General features: G+C 38.9%; 1 protein-coding gene and 1 non-coding gene across 8 annotated transcripts in view; both read right to left on the minus strand.

The window, feature by feature from the left end:
* The window catches only part of CTNNA2 (catenin alpha 2), a 1,256,663-nt gene that overhangs the window by 428,804 nt on the left and 810,993 nt on the right, over positions 1-16,866 (minus strand). The window lies entirely within an intron of this gene.
* Positions 9,520-9,651, minus strand: LOC117033514 (small nucleolar RNA SNORA20). The gene has a single exon (XR_004424905.1). It is a non-coding gene; the product is annotated as a small nucleolar RNA SNORA20 (small nucleolar RNA).

A 16,866-nucleotide genomic window follows, 5' to 3' on the forward strand; every position in this document is an offset into this window, starting at 1 on the left:
GAGTGGTTTTGCGTAGAGCATCCACGTGATCCAATTGACTTTTTAAGTAGTCCTTCCAGAAGTTGGAGAACGTACTGGGGGATGGGAAGAGAAAACAGGGAGAGATTATTGCAGTAGTTCAGAGAATCATGGTGATTTGGTCTGCCGTGGTGACAGGTGGCTTCTGAAAAGATCAGGAAGGAGGGATCATTGGCTGTTCCATCAGGTGGGTGAAACTTTTCAACAGGAAACTGAAAGTCAGGCAATGAAAAAGGAAATCAAAGTAAGAGACAGTAGGCATTGGGGTTACTAGAAAATTGGCGGTTGTGCCACAGCCAAGTTAGTGTGGGTAAGGGCAAAGTAGGGTTCCATTTTCTACTAAATTTGATTGGTGCAAAGACATAAGGATTTAGTTGTGAAGTGCAATATCATGTGATTGGATATAAAGTGGGGCATAGTCTTCGGAAGTTACTAGAAGGGCCACAGAGAAAATAGCATGGCTTACCCTGGGCTAAACAGCCTGAAAGGATGGCTTGGAATTCATTTACTATCCAACAACCAGGAAACAATTAGTTTCAGACACCAGGAAGAGTTTAACCAGCAGATGGAAGCTATGAGACCCAACCCTAGGAAAACAGAGGACCCAGCTAACGCAAGGCAGACACAAAGATACATTATTCTTCTTTATGAATTTAATCCAGCTGTATGTTTTTAACACTCTCCCAGTCAGGAAATTTTATCATTGTACAAATTTTACAAAAATGATGCAAGATCAGGCAGAATATAAAAACAGATATGAAGATATAATTTCAGTACTCTGCCCTCCACAAAAAATAAAATATTTAGTAATATTCAATAAAATGGTTTTTTTGTTTGTTTTTTGTAATTCCCTGTTTTATAATGATGTAAATCCACTTTCTGAAGACTGAGAGCTCTGGGCTTTTAAAGGTCTGACCCTTGTCTTCTACACAGCTTTGAGGTGGCTTGTGACCTGTGCGTAATGGTACTTCTAAGCAGCTAGCAAAATAAAGACCAATATTTCATATCATTCCACTAATATTGGAGGGAAAGAAAACCACTTAGGTTTCCTCGTTCGTTTTCAAAAGTAAATAACTTTTTTTTTCTTCCTAAATCACACTGTGATTTTAAGAAGAGATGTTTTGGTTTTCCGCTTAGATGGACCATTACACTCGATTATCTCTAGAAGCCATTAATAGCCAATCAGAAGAATTGAGACTGAAAACTTTGAGTTGTCAGAATAAACAGATTCTATCCTTGTCCAAATAGAATCTTTAAGTCCACCTTGCAAATTTGGTAGATCCACAAACCAAAATATCACGTGACTATATTCTATGCCGTTAGATTGGTTTTTTCTCCTCTACGGCAAGAAAGTCAAATTTACAATGGTAACATTTCTCTAAAAAAAGTTCTAAGTGGCACACTTTTCTTCCAATAGGCAACAGATCTGTCTGTCTGTAAATATGCTTATAGTTTTATTGGAGTGAAGAAAAGAAGCAGACATACCAAATCCAATATATGGACCATAAAACTGGAGAACATTCACACGTTAGAAAGCTATTGTCAGGAACAGTCAACGGCTCCATTACCTAATTGAGTTCAACAAACATTTACCAACACTGTGTAAGTTAAGTCCACTAGTTATTCTCAAAGAATGCAAACTGATCAAGCCCCTCTTCTCAAGGAATTTAAATATACAAAGCAAGACAAAACACAGCTTTTCTTCGTTAAAGCCATGTTAGGTACCAGAAAAGAGAAACAGGTTTGAACTTACGTTTGAATTTTAATATAGCAGAAATCTGAAGTTAAATAACTTATATTTATAAGCACACACCCCACACACCTACATATATACACCTATATGTTGTTAATCTACATAATTATTAACAAAAAGCATATATGAATGCATGTTTTGTTCCCTCCAATAATTAAAAGGTTACCTGTCATCTCAATAGTATAAATAGAACTTCAACTCAAGAATTTTCTAACTTTTTTAACCTCCTGCAGATATTCGCCTGGCTCTGGTTCTAAGCTATCATATAAACACATATAGACACGCAGGCACATGCCTACGCATCACCCCCAACACCGCCACCATCATGACCTACTTACCTTCGTTTGAGAAAGAAATCTGTCACGTAATGTAAAATACAATTTTTTAAATCAAATTATGCCACACTTGACTCCAACGAAACATAGTTTAAAGCATTGCTAAACTTAGTATTTTGCTATAGGAAGACCATCTCAAGTTCATTTCTCTCTCTATATGCCATGTCTCTATATGTCAACAATATGCCATGTTGGTCACCCTGGTACCCGTACTTTCTGGGCATAATGCTGTAAGGCCTCATCATCTAAAGCATCAGCATGCACAGGAAGTCTGCGCTGATGTATGCCACCTTTAATAATTTAGTATGTTGACTTCTACTTTCCGCACGAGTACTCTTGTCTTAACAGCAGTAAATACAGCTAAGAAGCAGCGAGGAATGGCAATTGGCTGAGGGCACTAATTACACTGCCTTGACTGGAATTAAAATTGCTAAACAGCAAATGAGATTACCAGCCTAAAGATAACCTTAATTTAAATGCAAGGCTGCATTTATCTCATCTACAATGTAATTTTCCAGAGGTGTAGAAAAGTACAGTTTTTAATGGAAATCTATTGTTTTACAATATAATTAAAGTCCCTGGTACCTCCCACTGCCCCCACCCCCACTTTGATTTTGTTCTATAGCCAAGATGCACAGACTGATTTAGAGGTCAGAATGAAAATATTCAGATCATGTTCTCAGGGCCAGACATTACTTTGAGTACCATCTTCATTTTTATTGATTAAGAGCCAGGTATGGGACAAGTAAATGCCAAAGGAGTGGGGGATGGGGAAGAAAAGGGAAAATGACCTTTCCCAATCCTGGAGTTATAAGGAATCTTACAAATGATAAGAACCCAACTCCACTATTTGATTAATGAAGAAGCCCAAGGCTCAGAAATGCCACGCGATTTTTCTAAGAACGCTGAATAAGAAGGCAGCACTGTTCAGGGGGCATGATGTTGACCTGGGATTTGGAGTCAGAAAAATCTGTTTGAATCCTATCTATTTTACTTACTAGGATGTGACAGGCCACCTACTATCTTTGAGGCTCAATTTTTGCATTTGTAAAATGGAGATAGAACTCCAACCTCAGAGATCAGTGAGAATACATACGTGTCTGATTTATACAAACGCTCAACAAAGATGCTTTTTTCATCAACCACTTCCCAAGACCAGAACCCAAATGTCCAGATCCCTAAACCAAGTCTGCTACTTTCCACTTCATCAACCCTGAGATTATAACCATGTTCTCATGAATGACGGCAGATACTTGATGTATGTATTAGTGGAAGGGGGTTGGTGAACAAGAAATACTTATGAATTATTATTTCTTATTGGTTTATATGGATTAAAACTCTATTTGCTAATTACCAATGGGCTATAACTACTAAAAACACTAAGATAAAGGTCAAGGGTTTTGTTTATCTGTTTTATGAATACTAAAGTACCTACAAACAAAACAAAGCTGAGGACTGATCACTTTATAACTGAAGAACAAACAGTAATTTCAAGAAGTTACTCATCAATGACTTATGCTTCTGTATACATTTTACTAACTTACAGACACACACACCATGCATACATACTCCTTTCCGGACATGCATACATAGTTTAATCATTCTCATCATGGTAGGACTGAGTTCATGCAAGGTTGAACTTCCTAGGGTACTTGAAATTTATATTTCTAAGAATAGCAAATAAGAGGTGAACTCTTACAAAAGTTTTATACATGAACCATTTAAAATTTTTTTCCTATTCTTCTAATTAATTAGACAGGTGAGAAATACATAAATAACAAAAGAGAAGACAGGAAGACAAAAAGGACGGAAGAGAGGAAGATGTTAAACCGTGATGATCATTTGACAATAGAGTTCCCTTTACAGACACAAATAAGGTGGCGTTGGTTAATGTGAGGCTTGCGTGCAGGAGTAAAAACAGCATTGAATTAGAAGGAAGGAGTCCTCTTTTCTAACTTCAGTCTTGCCAGTATTTAGTTGTATGACCTTTCACAGAGATTTAACATTTCTGATACTTATCCGTAAAATGAGGACATTTCCTCATCCTGTGTGAAAATGTGACAAATCAGATTATCTCCGAAGTAGCTTTTGAAATTCCACAAGTCTATGAATATTCACAATTGCAGGCAACAGAAATACATTCCTTCTGAAGATGAGAAATCCCATGTTTTCAATGAATACATTTAGGGAAGATTCACTCACCAGGTTGAATTTTTATGGTAGAGCCTTTCACCTTGTATTTTGAATAGTTCTACTTACTAGAGGGGTCTTGACTAGCCATTTAATCATATTTTCCTTGTGTCTCGACTTCATGCCTAGTCCTGGAGAAGTAATAGATGGCTGTTTGGTTATATTTAACCATACTCTAAACTCTTGAGCTGTTCTCAAAAAAAAAAAAACAGACTAGGAATTGTGCAGTGGTCAGACATCAGCTGAATAATATTAAATGGCAACTATAATTAAATATATATATAGTCACATGAGGTGGAGTATAGCATAGGGAATAGAGTCAGTGGAATTGTAACAGTTATATATAACGTCAGAGGGGTAGTAGATTGGGGGAGGGGGTGATCACTTTGTCAGGGGTGTAAATGTCTACCTATTACATTGTTTGGTATACCTGAAACTAATTTAAAAAATATGAATTTCTCCTAAAAAATAGGAATAAGATAAAATAATTATTCTTAAGACTCAAAAAAAGAAAACAAACAAAAAACTACGTGTTGTTTGTAGCTGACATATCCTAATCAGAGTATCACCTAGTCATCAGATTGTACATTGGGATAGTGAACTATTCATCTATCCCATCTCCCCCAAGAGACGTATTAGTAAGGCATTTTTAGTTCTAAAAGAATATTTTTGTTATTCTTCATATTTCCAAGTTTCTTCAAATAGTCCTTGGTGCCCCAGCCTCAACTCTAAGATGAATGAAAAGAATCTGTCTGAAGCCGAGAATATATTAGTATTACTTGTTTTCCTATTTGAAATCAGTGAGTAAAGGTAAAAGGTAAAGGAGGGTCGAAGAAGGGCAATTGAATTTGAAGATGTGGGACTCACTTCCTTATCCATATTGAACTCAGTCCCTTAACAGGACTTGCATGGACCACATCCCACATATCTTTTAACACCCTTTCTGGGACATATTAAGTACTGAATAAAGGCTTGGTGGGGAAATGAGAGGTACTAAATCCTGAAATTAGCCAGTAAGGTAGAGAGGATCTAATTGGTCTGGGATTTGTAGGACTATTGATGTGAAATGTCAGGAAAGTCTCATCAAGGTTTACGTATTCCTAAATTAGTTACATATTTTCTACCTTTCTCTTCTATGGCTTTGTCTACCCTCTAAAAAGACTGACAATCTGCCTATTTCCTCAGACAATGAAAGCACAATTGTGCTTACTTCCTGGCATAGTAGTCTAGGAAAACACTATCTGATGTAACATTTAGAACAGTGTCAACTATGACTATGAAAAAGAATGTTTCATTAGAGGGAGTTTCCAAGCCACAGTGCGTTGCAAAGCCTAGTGGTCGATACACCAAAACAATTGTAGCCTGTATTATAATAAATGGAAGGAACAACTTGCATTTAGATCAGAGAAATCAGCCGTCTCCTCTCCCTCCTCCCTGGTTAGCTCACAAGCCAAAGAACAATTGATGGTAACAACTGAACAACCAGATTTCTCAGAGATGCACTTCACTCCTGTAAAAGGAATTCCTATAATTTAGATAGTAAGGTGCCACACAAGACAGCTTTCTAGAGGAACGGGCTCTGTAACACACTCAAATACAGTGCTTCCCATGACTGTATTTAGGCCAGAATCCAGATATTATGTTTTGTCACTGATGTCACTGCTAAACTAAGGAGCCATAAGGACACTGAATCTCTATGGCCAGATCTTAAAAGCATTAACGAGATTTTCCCCATGGATTTCACCATCATGAAACCATGAAATTCATTCATGGTTTCCCTAACCTCAAGGTTTAGCTAAGTTTATGGTTTGCATGAAGGCATGTTCCCATTACAACATCTTCTGATTAAGGATTAATAAACAAACAAACAAACAAACACCTTCTGCTTTAGTTATTCTTGGTACAAATGCTTCCTAACTATTTGACATTACACGTCTATCTGGAAAGTTTGCTTATGAGTGAAGCTTGCTTTAATGGCTGAGAGCCATGTAGCGTGATCTCTAGTTGGGTACTGGGTGGCAGAACTACTCCACCTGGGCCCAGGCATGGGAGTTTGCAAATCTAGGTTTGTATGATCTTTGCTGATGTATTTCCCTTCCCGGTCCTAGTTTTCTCCTCTATGGAAGACAGAAGCGTGGATGACTTGGTGCTGAAGGTCTTGGAACTCTTAATGTGCGACTGCCCCAGGGAAAGCAAACCTTGATGATTGCTGCCAAACTCAAAGGGTCCTGTCCAGGCGTGAAAGGGTGTAATACATGATTTTATAAGTGTTAGGAGGAAATCAAAGATTTGACTCAGATTTCTCTTGTAGCTAGCTCAGCTAGAGTTAGGAAGCAGAGGCTGATAAAGCAACTGCTTCCAACTACTCAGCAGAGGAACAGCACACAGTGTTGGTGGAAATAGGTGAGCAGGCCCGACGGTGTTGTTAACTGAGTCAGTTTAATGAAAAGCACCACGCCAGCACAGGACACATTAAGTCAGAGGGCTTTTCTAGTTAGTGCCTGTGGTAGGCAGAATAATCGCCCTCCCTTGCCCAAAGATGGTCACATCCTAATCCCTGGAGCTTGTGAATATATTACCTTACATGGAAAAAAAAATACGGATTGGATTAAATTCAAGATCTTGAGATTGGGAGAGTGCCTGGATTACCCAGGTAGGTTTAATATAAATCACATAGTCCTTAAAAGCATAGGATGGTTCCCAACTAGAGAGAACAAGAGAGATGGTTGTGTGAGAAGCCATGGCCCACTGTCGTTGGCTTTGAAGATGGAGAAAGTGGGGGAAAAAAGGAGAAAGGGGTCATGGGCCAAAGAATGTGTGTGGTCTTATGAAATTGGAAAAGGCAAGAAAATGGATTCTCCCCTCAAGACTCCAGAAGGAAGGAAGAAGCCCTGTTAAAAACCTTGATTTTAGCCCAGGAAGACCCACTTTGGACTTCTGACCTCAGGAAATGTTAAGATAATAAATTTGTGTTATTTTAAACCTGTGATAATTTGTTACAGTAGCAATAGGAAACTGACAGTGTCACTGGCTGAAAGTGTCAAGGGACACTCAAGTCCGGTCTTAGAACATTGTCAAACAGTTAGCAGAGGTGTTTGTTTTTTTACTCACAAAACTTCTGACTTTGCAACTTTTGTTCCTTGCAGGATCTTAACATCAACATATTCTTCTTAACAAAATTTAGACTCAGGAAAGGACCTACCACGTTTCCACTAGACTATAAGCATATAAGTAAGTGATGGCAGCTTCAAATATGCGATTTGCATTTTATCATGGGTCAAAGCCTTGGAATAAGAGACGAACTTCCAAAATTTGGTCTTCAAAGAGCAGCCAGTGATCTGGAAGAATGGGGTGGGGGCAGGAGTTCTCCTCAGGAGTTTGAAAGTATTCCACATAGGCTGGTATAAACCCTCTTTGTCCTTAAGGCTCTATCTGGGCACCCTGTAACATTTGTTGTTTTGTTATCTTGACAACATACTCTGTCCAACCTAGTGGTCTTAATCACATGCTATATATCGTCAATGAAAACATAGGAAAGGATGAAAAAAAATGAACATTGGTAGTAGGATAGAGGTAAAAGGAATAAAAACAAAATGGGAAGGAAAACAATGTGTTTTTTTTGTTTTTGTTCTTTTTTTAAGTGTTTCAACTTCTCAAAGATGTAGTCATTTAAAGGTTTAAAAATTTAGAGGCATCGGTGATAACTATAAGCATCACTGTCTCCATCGTTCCCTACTGTCAGCCTCTTTCTCTCTGTTCTTCCTCTACGGATGCTGTCTTTTCCCTCTGCTTTTTGCCTGATGCCCTGCCCTTTGCCTTGAAAACTTCATTGGTACCAAGAGACCTTATTTTATTCCATTACTACACTCAGATCCTTAGACTGGACAACATAACACTTAGAAATACAAAAATGTTTCCTGTAAGACAAAAAAGGGAAAGGTGTTATTTGGAAAAGTCCTCTGTTTCCACGTGAAGTATACATGAGCACTATACGTAGCTGATTTATAAACTCAACCAGAAGTCTGTGACAGAACTTTGTTATATAGTGTGACTAAAACTTAACAAATTACTATTTAGTCGACTATCTTCTACTGTGTATGATTTTTCACTGCTGTATCTTTCTCCACCTCCCTCCTCCAAAGTTATAAATTAGCACCATTTCCTGGCACTTTTCAGATACAACAGATGTAATGCTATCAACATTCTGATAATGCTGAAATCACCATGAGCTCCAGGCATACTGTTTGCTGCCAGAGATCTGATGTTTTTATTATAAGTTTCTCTCTTTCTCTAATTTATTGGAATACATATGTATATTTCACATATATATATATATATATATACACATATATATGTAAAACATAGAAATATGCAAATTACAATACCAATCGCTGAATGGACCATGAACCAAAATGAGCAAACAGAAACATCTGTTCACCTTCTAAAGTCATTAATGAATAAATAATTTTCAAATCAGCTGGAGCAGCCACCATCATTCACTACAGTTTTTAATACCCAGTTAAAGTTCTAGATGTATCAACCATCCATAGATTAGTACTAAAGCAATATTCCACCAAGAACCATTCCTTTCCAGATTTCTGGTAATTTGTTTTGTAAGACTCATGATGAGTATTTTGCAGAAAGAATGTCTAATAAAATTGCAGAAGTCATGAGGAGAAAAGAAGCACAGACATGTACAAAGACAACACACACACACACACACACACACACACACACACACACACACACACACCAGATTTATTTTAATTCAAAAATACTACAAAGAAGTAGGGCCAGCATCAAAGAACTATGAACTATCTACATACCCCCTCCTATGCCTTCCTTCCCTGCCCTCAGGAACATGCAAAATATTTTTCACAAGTGGAAGAAAATGAATAATTTTTAGGCTGAACTACAAAAGAACATTCTAATGTGTTCAGACATGTGACTGTAACCTAACAAAACTATGTTTATTCCCCACGCCCATCCTATGCCATTCTATTCAAGCCAGCAATCACCAGAGCCCATTTAGAAAGATGGCCTGGAAACTGCCTTCCACTGCACTGCACAGGGCTGTGCACACACACCTCATAGTCAGCCTCTGTGTGAGAAGAACAAAGCCCACATGCTATGAAAGGTCCAAATAAGAAGTTAAATAGCAATGTAGCTTTTTTCATATATGAACTGTTGCCACACCACATAAGATGCATTTTTTTCTTTCAGCAATGTTTAGACCACACAGAAGAGATGAAATAGTTATTCCACCTCAATTTACTGTGGCCCAATGTTTTTTTTTATCCCGTGCATATAACTGCTCATATCACTGAAAGACTACAGCAGCAAATAAATAGGAAGAAGATGCATTTTTAAAGGAGGGATATGGACAAAAAGTAAAAACACTGAGTCAAGATGTTTCCAGTAGCAAGTGACAACTTTTTAAAAAGTGAAGTGTGAAAGTTTTTCCTTCTAGAGTAAAGTGGTTACCGGTAGGACTTTCACTTTTACAGAGATGAGCTGGGTGGGGGAAAGGGGAGAGGAGTGAGGGATAGGGACAGAAGTGGTGGAATTGGCCACAGTATGGCTTTTGTCATCTACAAAGGCTGAAGGGAGAGCGCCCGCCGACGACTGACATATACAATGGTTGGTTCACAAAAGTCCCTACAAATGGGTACCACGTCAACTCATATACTACCTTTCACTTCCTTAGCTTATGCTGCCAATAGCTGATGCAGTAGGTAAACCACCCAAAGCCATGATTGTGGTGGCATAAATAAATCTGTAGAATGTAACAAGGTGGACAGAGCCTCCGAGCTTCAGCAGACCTGTGCTGACCCCATGTTCTGCAGCCAATGACAAGGCGACCCTCCAGTCTCGGAATACCATGTGTCAAGGGAAGGTGTTGGGGAAGCAGCTCTCCCAGCGTTCTGAGAAAGGATACTGAAATAATGCCGCTCTTCAACGAGAAGGATTCAATGGACAAATAGGACTGAGAAACACGACCACCATGTCCCTTGCCCCGCCGCCCCCTTCCCACTTGGAGGTTCACCATGCACTTAGCATGCTCAAGACTGAAAGGTCCTGTGGAAAATCGTTCTATGCCTGGAATTTGGCAGTAGTTTTTGATCTCAAACTCTCATGGTATTACAACCTGTGCTGGCCAGTTTCTGAAATGCGTCCTAGTGACCCCCACTTCCTGATTTTCATGCACTTGTGTAATCTCCCCCCTTGTGAGTGGGCTAGAATTAGTAATTTGCTTCTAATGAATAGAATATGGCAAAGGTGATGAGATGTCGCTCGCCCATTCGGTTATACACGACCAAGCTCACAGATACAAAAAAGAGATTAGTGGTTCCCAAGGTGAGGGGTGGGGGTGGGAGAAATGGGTCAAGGGGGTAGAAAGGTAAAAAGAGAAACAAAAAGAAAATTAAAATAAAAAGAATTAAAGTCGACCTGGTTGAACAAAAAAATATATTTGACAAAAACCACTATTTTGTAAAACCATCGCAGTAACCAAATTTTCAATTAATGTTGTTGTTGATCAGTTTTTTTCTCCTTTGGAGAGACAAGGTAGTCCCATAAAAATGTTTCACAAAAAATAATAAAAATAGCTGGGATTTCCACTTTCTTAACACTCCTCTTGTCTTGATGTGCTCATGCTGTGAGCTGACCTGTGGAGCAGTGGATTTGACAAGGAATTGAGGTGGGGCCTCTGGCCAACAGCCAGCAGGGAACTCAATTCTGCCAACATCCATGGGAATGAACTTGAAAGTGTGTCCTAGCCCATCAAGCTTTAAGACTGTAACACCCTGATTGCGGCCCTTGGAGACACCTTGAGCCACTGGATCCAGGTAAGCTATACTTGGACTCGTAACTCACAGAAACTTTGACATAATAAACATTGTTCTTTTAAACCACTAAGTTTTAGGATAATTGGTTATGTAGCAATTACCAATACTAATACAAAAGCACATAGAGCTACTCTATGGGAAACGCATTTTGGAAAGTGCTGACAAAATGTTTAACGTTGTTTCTTACATATCTTTTAAATGCACGAGATTAAAGCAAATCATTTGAAAAGAGATTTTTTTAAACACAATAGAGAAAAAATTGCATAAGCCTTTAAATTATATGAACTCAATTGTCACTAAATTAAAATGACTAAGCTGAGATTCACCTTCTCACTGTCAATGAGAAAGAATCCACAAAACAAAAGTATAGAAAAGACAAAAATCTCAAGCACTTTAGATAGATCCCAACCCATGGGGGTGTTCATCGCAAACCAAAATCTATCCATGAAGGAAGTCCTCGACAGACCTCTTCTGGTGCACATATTTTCAGATCAGTTTAAGTCTCAATACGGAACTCACAGTATTAAAATTACACATCATTAAGACTGTTCTTCCTTCTACTCGGTCACTGATTCAAGCAAGTTTTGCAAATCATCAAAACCGCTCTGCCACATGAAACTATGATTCCATATTTTATGGTCTCACCAATGTAAAAAAAAAAAGAAAGAAAAATGACAAATGCCTTCAAAGCACTGAGCACTGTGATGGCACATAATGCACGCTTAATGTTACTAATATCACCATTATCTCATTATCGCACTTAATGAACATATAAATGTATAAACAAAAATGAATATGCATCTTTCTGTCAGTGTCATGCTAAAATTAATGAGGCTGATTTCCTAATAAATATGCAGAATGTAAAAATGCAGATGAGCACTGTCTCCTTCAAAGAAATAGCACAGGAGGACTCCACACTTTCCTCCTGAATCTATCACCGGTCAATGTCTTTTTACATAATTTCCTTTGGATTAGTTTTTTAAAATAGCTTCTTAGTGGATATTACTACTACTATTTCTATTATTATACAACCCTGAAATGGCAAAATTCAATTTTCTCATCCATCTCATTTAACATACTTTGCTTTAAATGGCTTTTCTTTGTTTCCAAAAATAAGGCAAAAGCTCACAAATTGATGATTTGCTCATATTTAAGATTTCCCAAAAGACATCCCGTGCAATACTTACTAAATACATGAATTTGAATACACACACACACACACACACACACACACACGCACACACCGCATACCTTGCCATCTCTTATACTTTGATTGCAAGGTTAAATCAAAAACAAATACAAAATTCAAGTTGTATTGATATTTAAAAAGTTAAGTAAAAATTAGACAACCATCATCTCGCCTTATAAATACCAAGTTTTTTACTCATGTAAATGCATAGGGAGTTATAGCCATAAATTATTTTGTGTCTGAATGATAATATACAATGCGCTCTGGCAGATTAAATATTACCCACAGCATCAGGCTGCAGTGAGCAACTGAAGAATGTTTATTGCTTTAAATTAAACTTTTTTGTCTGAAGCAGCGTTGAACAGAAGGTAAGCTTTCAGGTTTACCTTTACAAAAAGCACAGATAAGGACCATTAAAAAGAAATGTCACCCTAGAAATCTGAAATTATCAAAGAGGGGAAAGATTAGGGGAAGATTTTCTTTTATTTTTGAACAGTATTTTTATGGTTTTGGCTTGCTTGCTTTTCATTTACCTATGACTACGTTAAAAAAAAATATATATATATATATATATATATATATATATATATATATGAAACCTATGACTGCGTAGGTTTAGTATATTACATATATCATGTATTACCTATGATAGCTCTGTTATAGTAAGATAACACTAGGCATGGAGTCAAAAAATACCAAGTCCTGCCCCTTATTTGCTTCTCTTTATTGGCCTGCAGTTTGCACGTCTGTAAAATGAGAAAGTTCCAGTCATTCTGATCAAGATCAATACTACCCCTTATTGATATGTGGAAATGTGTGTGTGTGTGTGTGTGTGTGTGTGTGTGTGTGTGTGTGTATAGAGGCTGTGGGCATTTTTGCATAAACAGTGTCTGGGTTCATCTACTGGTATTTGGCACTGGGAGGCAGGCAGGTCCTCCACCTGCCGTATGCCTGGAACATCGTTTGCGGTGTTCTATGTAAAAGGCACCCATGCAGTCAGGACAGGCAGCAGCCGTGTAGCCAGGAATGAGAAACAGTACGTAGTGTGATAACATACCTGCAAAAAAACTGTCCCAGCAAAATGCCAAAGCTCCCACTTTGAAAAATTTGATTTTCTGAGGCATCCTCTAATCTCCTAGTCTGTGATTCTCAGACAGGGCCTTTGGGTGAAAGCCTTTCCTTTGTTAATTCTAGGAGTGGTGACACATGGACGTTTTTCTCATTTTACCTAACATACCACACCCCTTCCCATCTTAAAACTTTTTCACTTGCTGTTTCTTCTGCCTGGGACTCACTCTTCCCATCTCCATGGAGCTGACACCCTCTCACCGTAAAACTCCAGCTCAAATGTACTGCCTCAGAGAGGCCTGCTCATTCAGCTCAACTCTTCTCTTAAAGCCATCTTCTATCTAATCCTATATATATATATATATATATATATATATATATATATATATATATATATATATATATATATATATATATGAGCAGACTAGGGGGGATGAATTTGGCTTGGTGACTTGGAGACATTCAAGATCAGCATCAAGATGACTTTTGTAAAGCAGCTCAGAAGAGCAACCTGGCAGAGGAATACGTTTATGAGTTCTTTCAATAGGGCTGGCAATTGAAGGGCAATGATGGGATGATCTAGGGTGTGTAGAAGAACTCTTTTATGGCAGAAGTGGCCCAGAGCCCAGGAAAAACAGCCCATGGAACGGGCAGTCCCTAGGAATGCAGTGGCACCATGATGTTGATTTGCTCAGTTTACATTCTGTTAACAACTTCTCCCTTCAAAATCCATGTCCCTAGCCCTCCAAAAGAAAACACTTGTGGTAATCTGGGTGGGAAAAGCAGTGTGCATGTGGGAATTAGAGAAAGGCTGGGGAAACTAAATTCCTTTGGTTAAGTCATTAAGAATTCCACATTCTTTATTTGCCCTATTCTCTGAAACCACATTTGGCATTAGTACTGAGAAAAATACTTTATGTTTGCATAGGGCAGGTGCCAGTTCTCAATCTATTGTCTCGCAGCTCCAAAATTCACCCTTCATTGGTTATTGTGCAGTAGTGGGATGGGCCCTTCAGCATTTCTCCTTTGCAGCAGACACAGTGTTATGTCAGTAGACGGCACTGGAGAAACACTGCAGAAAGAAGGGTCTTGTATCCCTGGCTCTGGTGTGCTTCTGTTTCTCTTCTTTTTGCACCTTCCTGCTGCAGGGAATCCAGCAATGCACACATCTCCTTGGTGAGTTCAGGACTGGCTCCAGTCCAGTGACACCTCACCACAGCCCTCTGATACAGATGCTACTGGCAGGCACCTGATTCCCAGAGACCCGACTTCTGTGTTCTCACCCACCAGCATCCCTCTGCCTGTACCCTGGGAGGGTATTTTCTGCCCAGTGACTATGGACCAGCTCTGGCTCATTAAAGTTCCCTGCCATCCAATGGGAGACACTCACAGCTTCTCTAGTGAATTCTGAACCAGAACTTTGGGGAGACGGTCTTTCTTGAGTTCGTTTCTTCCTTGAATACGCTCTCCCACCCCTAAAGTCTTCTATTGAGTTTTCTTTATGCCTTTGTAGTTGGTCTCTTACATTAGGTTGGTGCAAAAGTAATTGCGGTTTAAAAGGTTATAAATAACTGCAAAACCTGCAATGACTTTTGCACCAACCTAATAGATAATCAATCACTCATTATATTAAAACTTTTCTGTTCAAATGAACTGTGTTTTTGTCTCCTGACTGGACCCTAATAGCCACCTTTTCACATATTTTTACATATTAAAAAAATAATCTTCATAATAATTCTTATGAAGTGGGGATCTTCATTTTAGACATGAAACCCCTTTGGCCCAAATTTTTTCATTAATACACTAAATATTTACTGAGTGCTGAATATGAGCCTGATGCATTGCTGGGCACTAAAAGTAAAGTGACTGAAGTAGAGCCAGAATCCAGGGATCCAAGTCTACAGTGCCCTCCATTACATATTGAGGGTTGTAGTAAGTGTGTTGGTAGCACACCAGTTTTTTTAAGAACTTTAGGGTACTTCTCAAATTTTAATATGCACAAAAATTACCTATTTAAGGACAGTGGTTGTCCTTAATTCAGTGGTTGTTACAGGTTGAATTGCACGCACCCACCCCCTCCAAATTCATGTTAAAGTATTAATCTTTGGTACCTCCAACTGTGAACATATCTGGAAATTTGGTCATTGCTGATGTAATTAGTTAAGATGAAGTCATGCTGGAGTAGGGTGGGTCCCTAATCTAATATGACTGGTGCCCTTATAAAAAGAATGCCATATGAAGAGACACCTGTACACGGGGAGAATGCCGTGGGAACAATGAAGGCAGGGATCAGGGTGATGCACCTACAAGCCAAGGAATGCCAGATTGCCAGCAAAGCACCAGAAGCTAGGAGAGAGGCATGGCATAGATTTTTCCTCACAGATAACAGATGAAACCAATCTTGACAACATCTTGATCTTAAACTTGTAGTGTCTTGAACTGTGAGATAATAGATCCCTGTTGTTTAAGCCGCCCAGTTTGTCATACGTTGTTAAGGCAGCCCTAGGAAATTAATACAGTGGCTAGGAGGTGTGGCCAGAGAGCCTGAATGTCTATCACACTCCCAGCTGATGCTAGTGTCGTTGGTCTTTGGATCACAATGAGTACAAGCAGCTAGTGTATAAGAGATGCGACTATATCAGCCACCAACTTCTCTTTTTTATAGGTCTGGCTAAAAGGACTAACTCGATAGTCTGGCCAGTGACCCAGAACCTGTGTGACTTGACTCAAAACAATGAAACGATTTTCTAGTTGACAGTGGAGGAAGAAATTACAGTGTTGTTAAAAGTAAAAGTGAGGCCAGTTCATCTACAAGTGTAAAGCAAGAGGAATAATAGCCAGTTAGTAGTTGGACTGGAAATAACAACACAACACCAAACAAAACAAAACTAAAACACATGCAGTTGCAGCCAAGTCACTTCAGAGCAAATGCCAACATCAGGGATTCCTTGAGTAGCCTTCAACATGGAAACCCCTCTCTTTATAGTCTTTGTGAGGGTCTATCCTGTTACACCTGCCTTTGAACTTCTGAGAGTTCCCCTTGCTAATGTACTCTCATGATGCCTCCTTTCCCCACCTCATTTTTGTAACCAAAATGTTCTATTAGAATACACACAAGATTTTAAGAGAGATCCAAGATGGTGGAGTAGGTAAACAATGCGCCTGCATCCTTCCGTGAACACATTAAAATTACAACTAAATTATAGAACAAGCAACTTGGAAAACCACCTGAATTCTAACCAAACAGAAGTCCTCTAAAAATACGAAGAAGCCACGTTGAAACTGGTAAGAGGGGCGGAGACACAGAACCGGCCTCAAACCTCCATATGGCCGTTGAGAACCAGGAGAGATATCTTGGCCGCCAAGATTTCCTCTAGAGGAGCAAGGGATCCCAGCCCTCCACATCAGCCTACCCAGCCTAAAGTACTGGTGCCTGGAAGATGAGCTCCCACAACATTTGGCTGT

Source organism: Rhinolophus ferrumequinum, chromosome 13 (assembly GCF_004115265.2).
Source record: "Rhinolophus ferrumequinum isolate MPI-CBG mRhiFer1 chromosome 13, mRhiFer1_v1.p, whole genome shotgun sequence".
In the NCBI taxonomy this organism is placed as follows: domain Eukaryota; kingdom Metazoa; phylum Chordata; class Mammalia; order Chiroptera; family Rhinolophidae; genus Rhinolophus; species Rhinolophus ferrumequinum.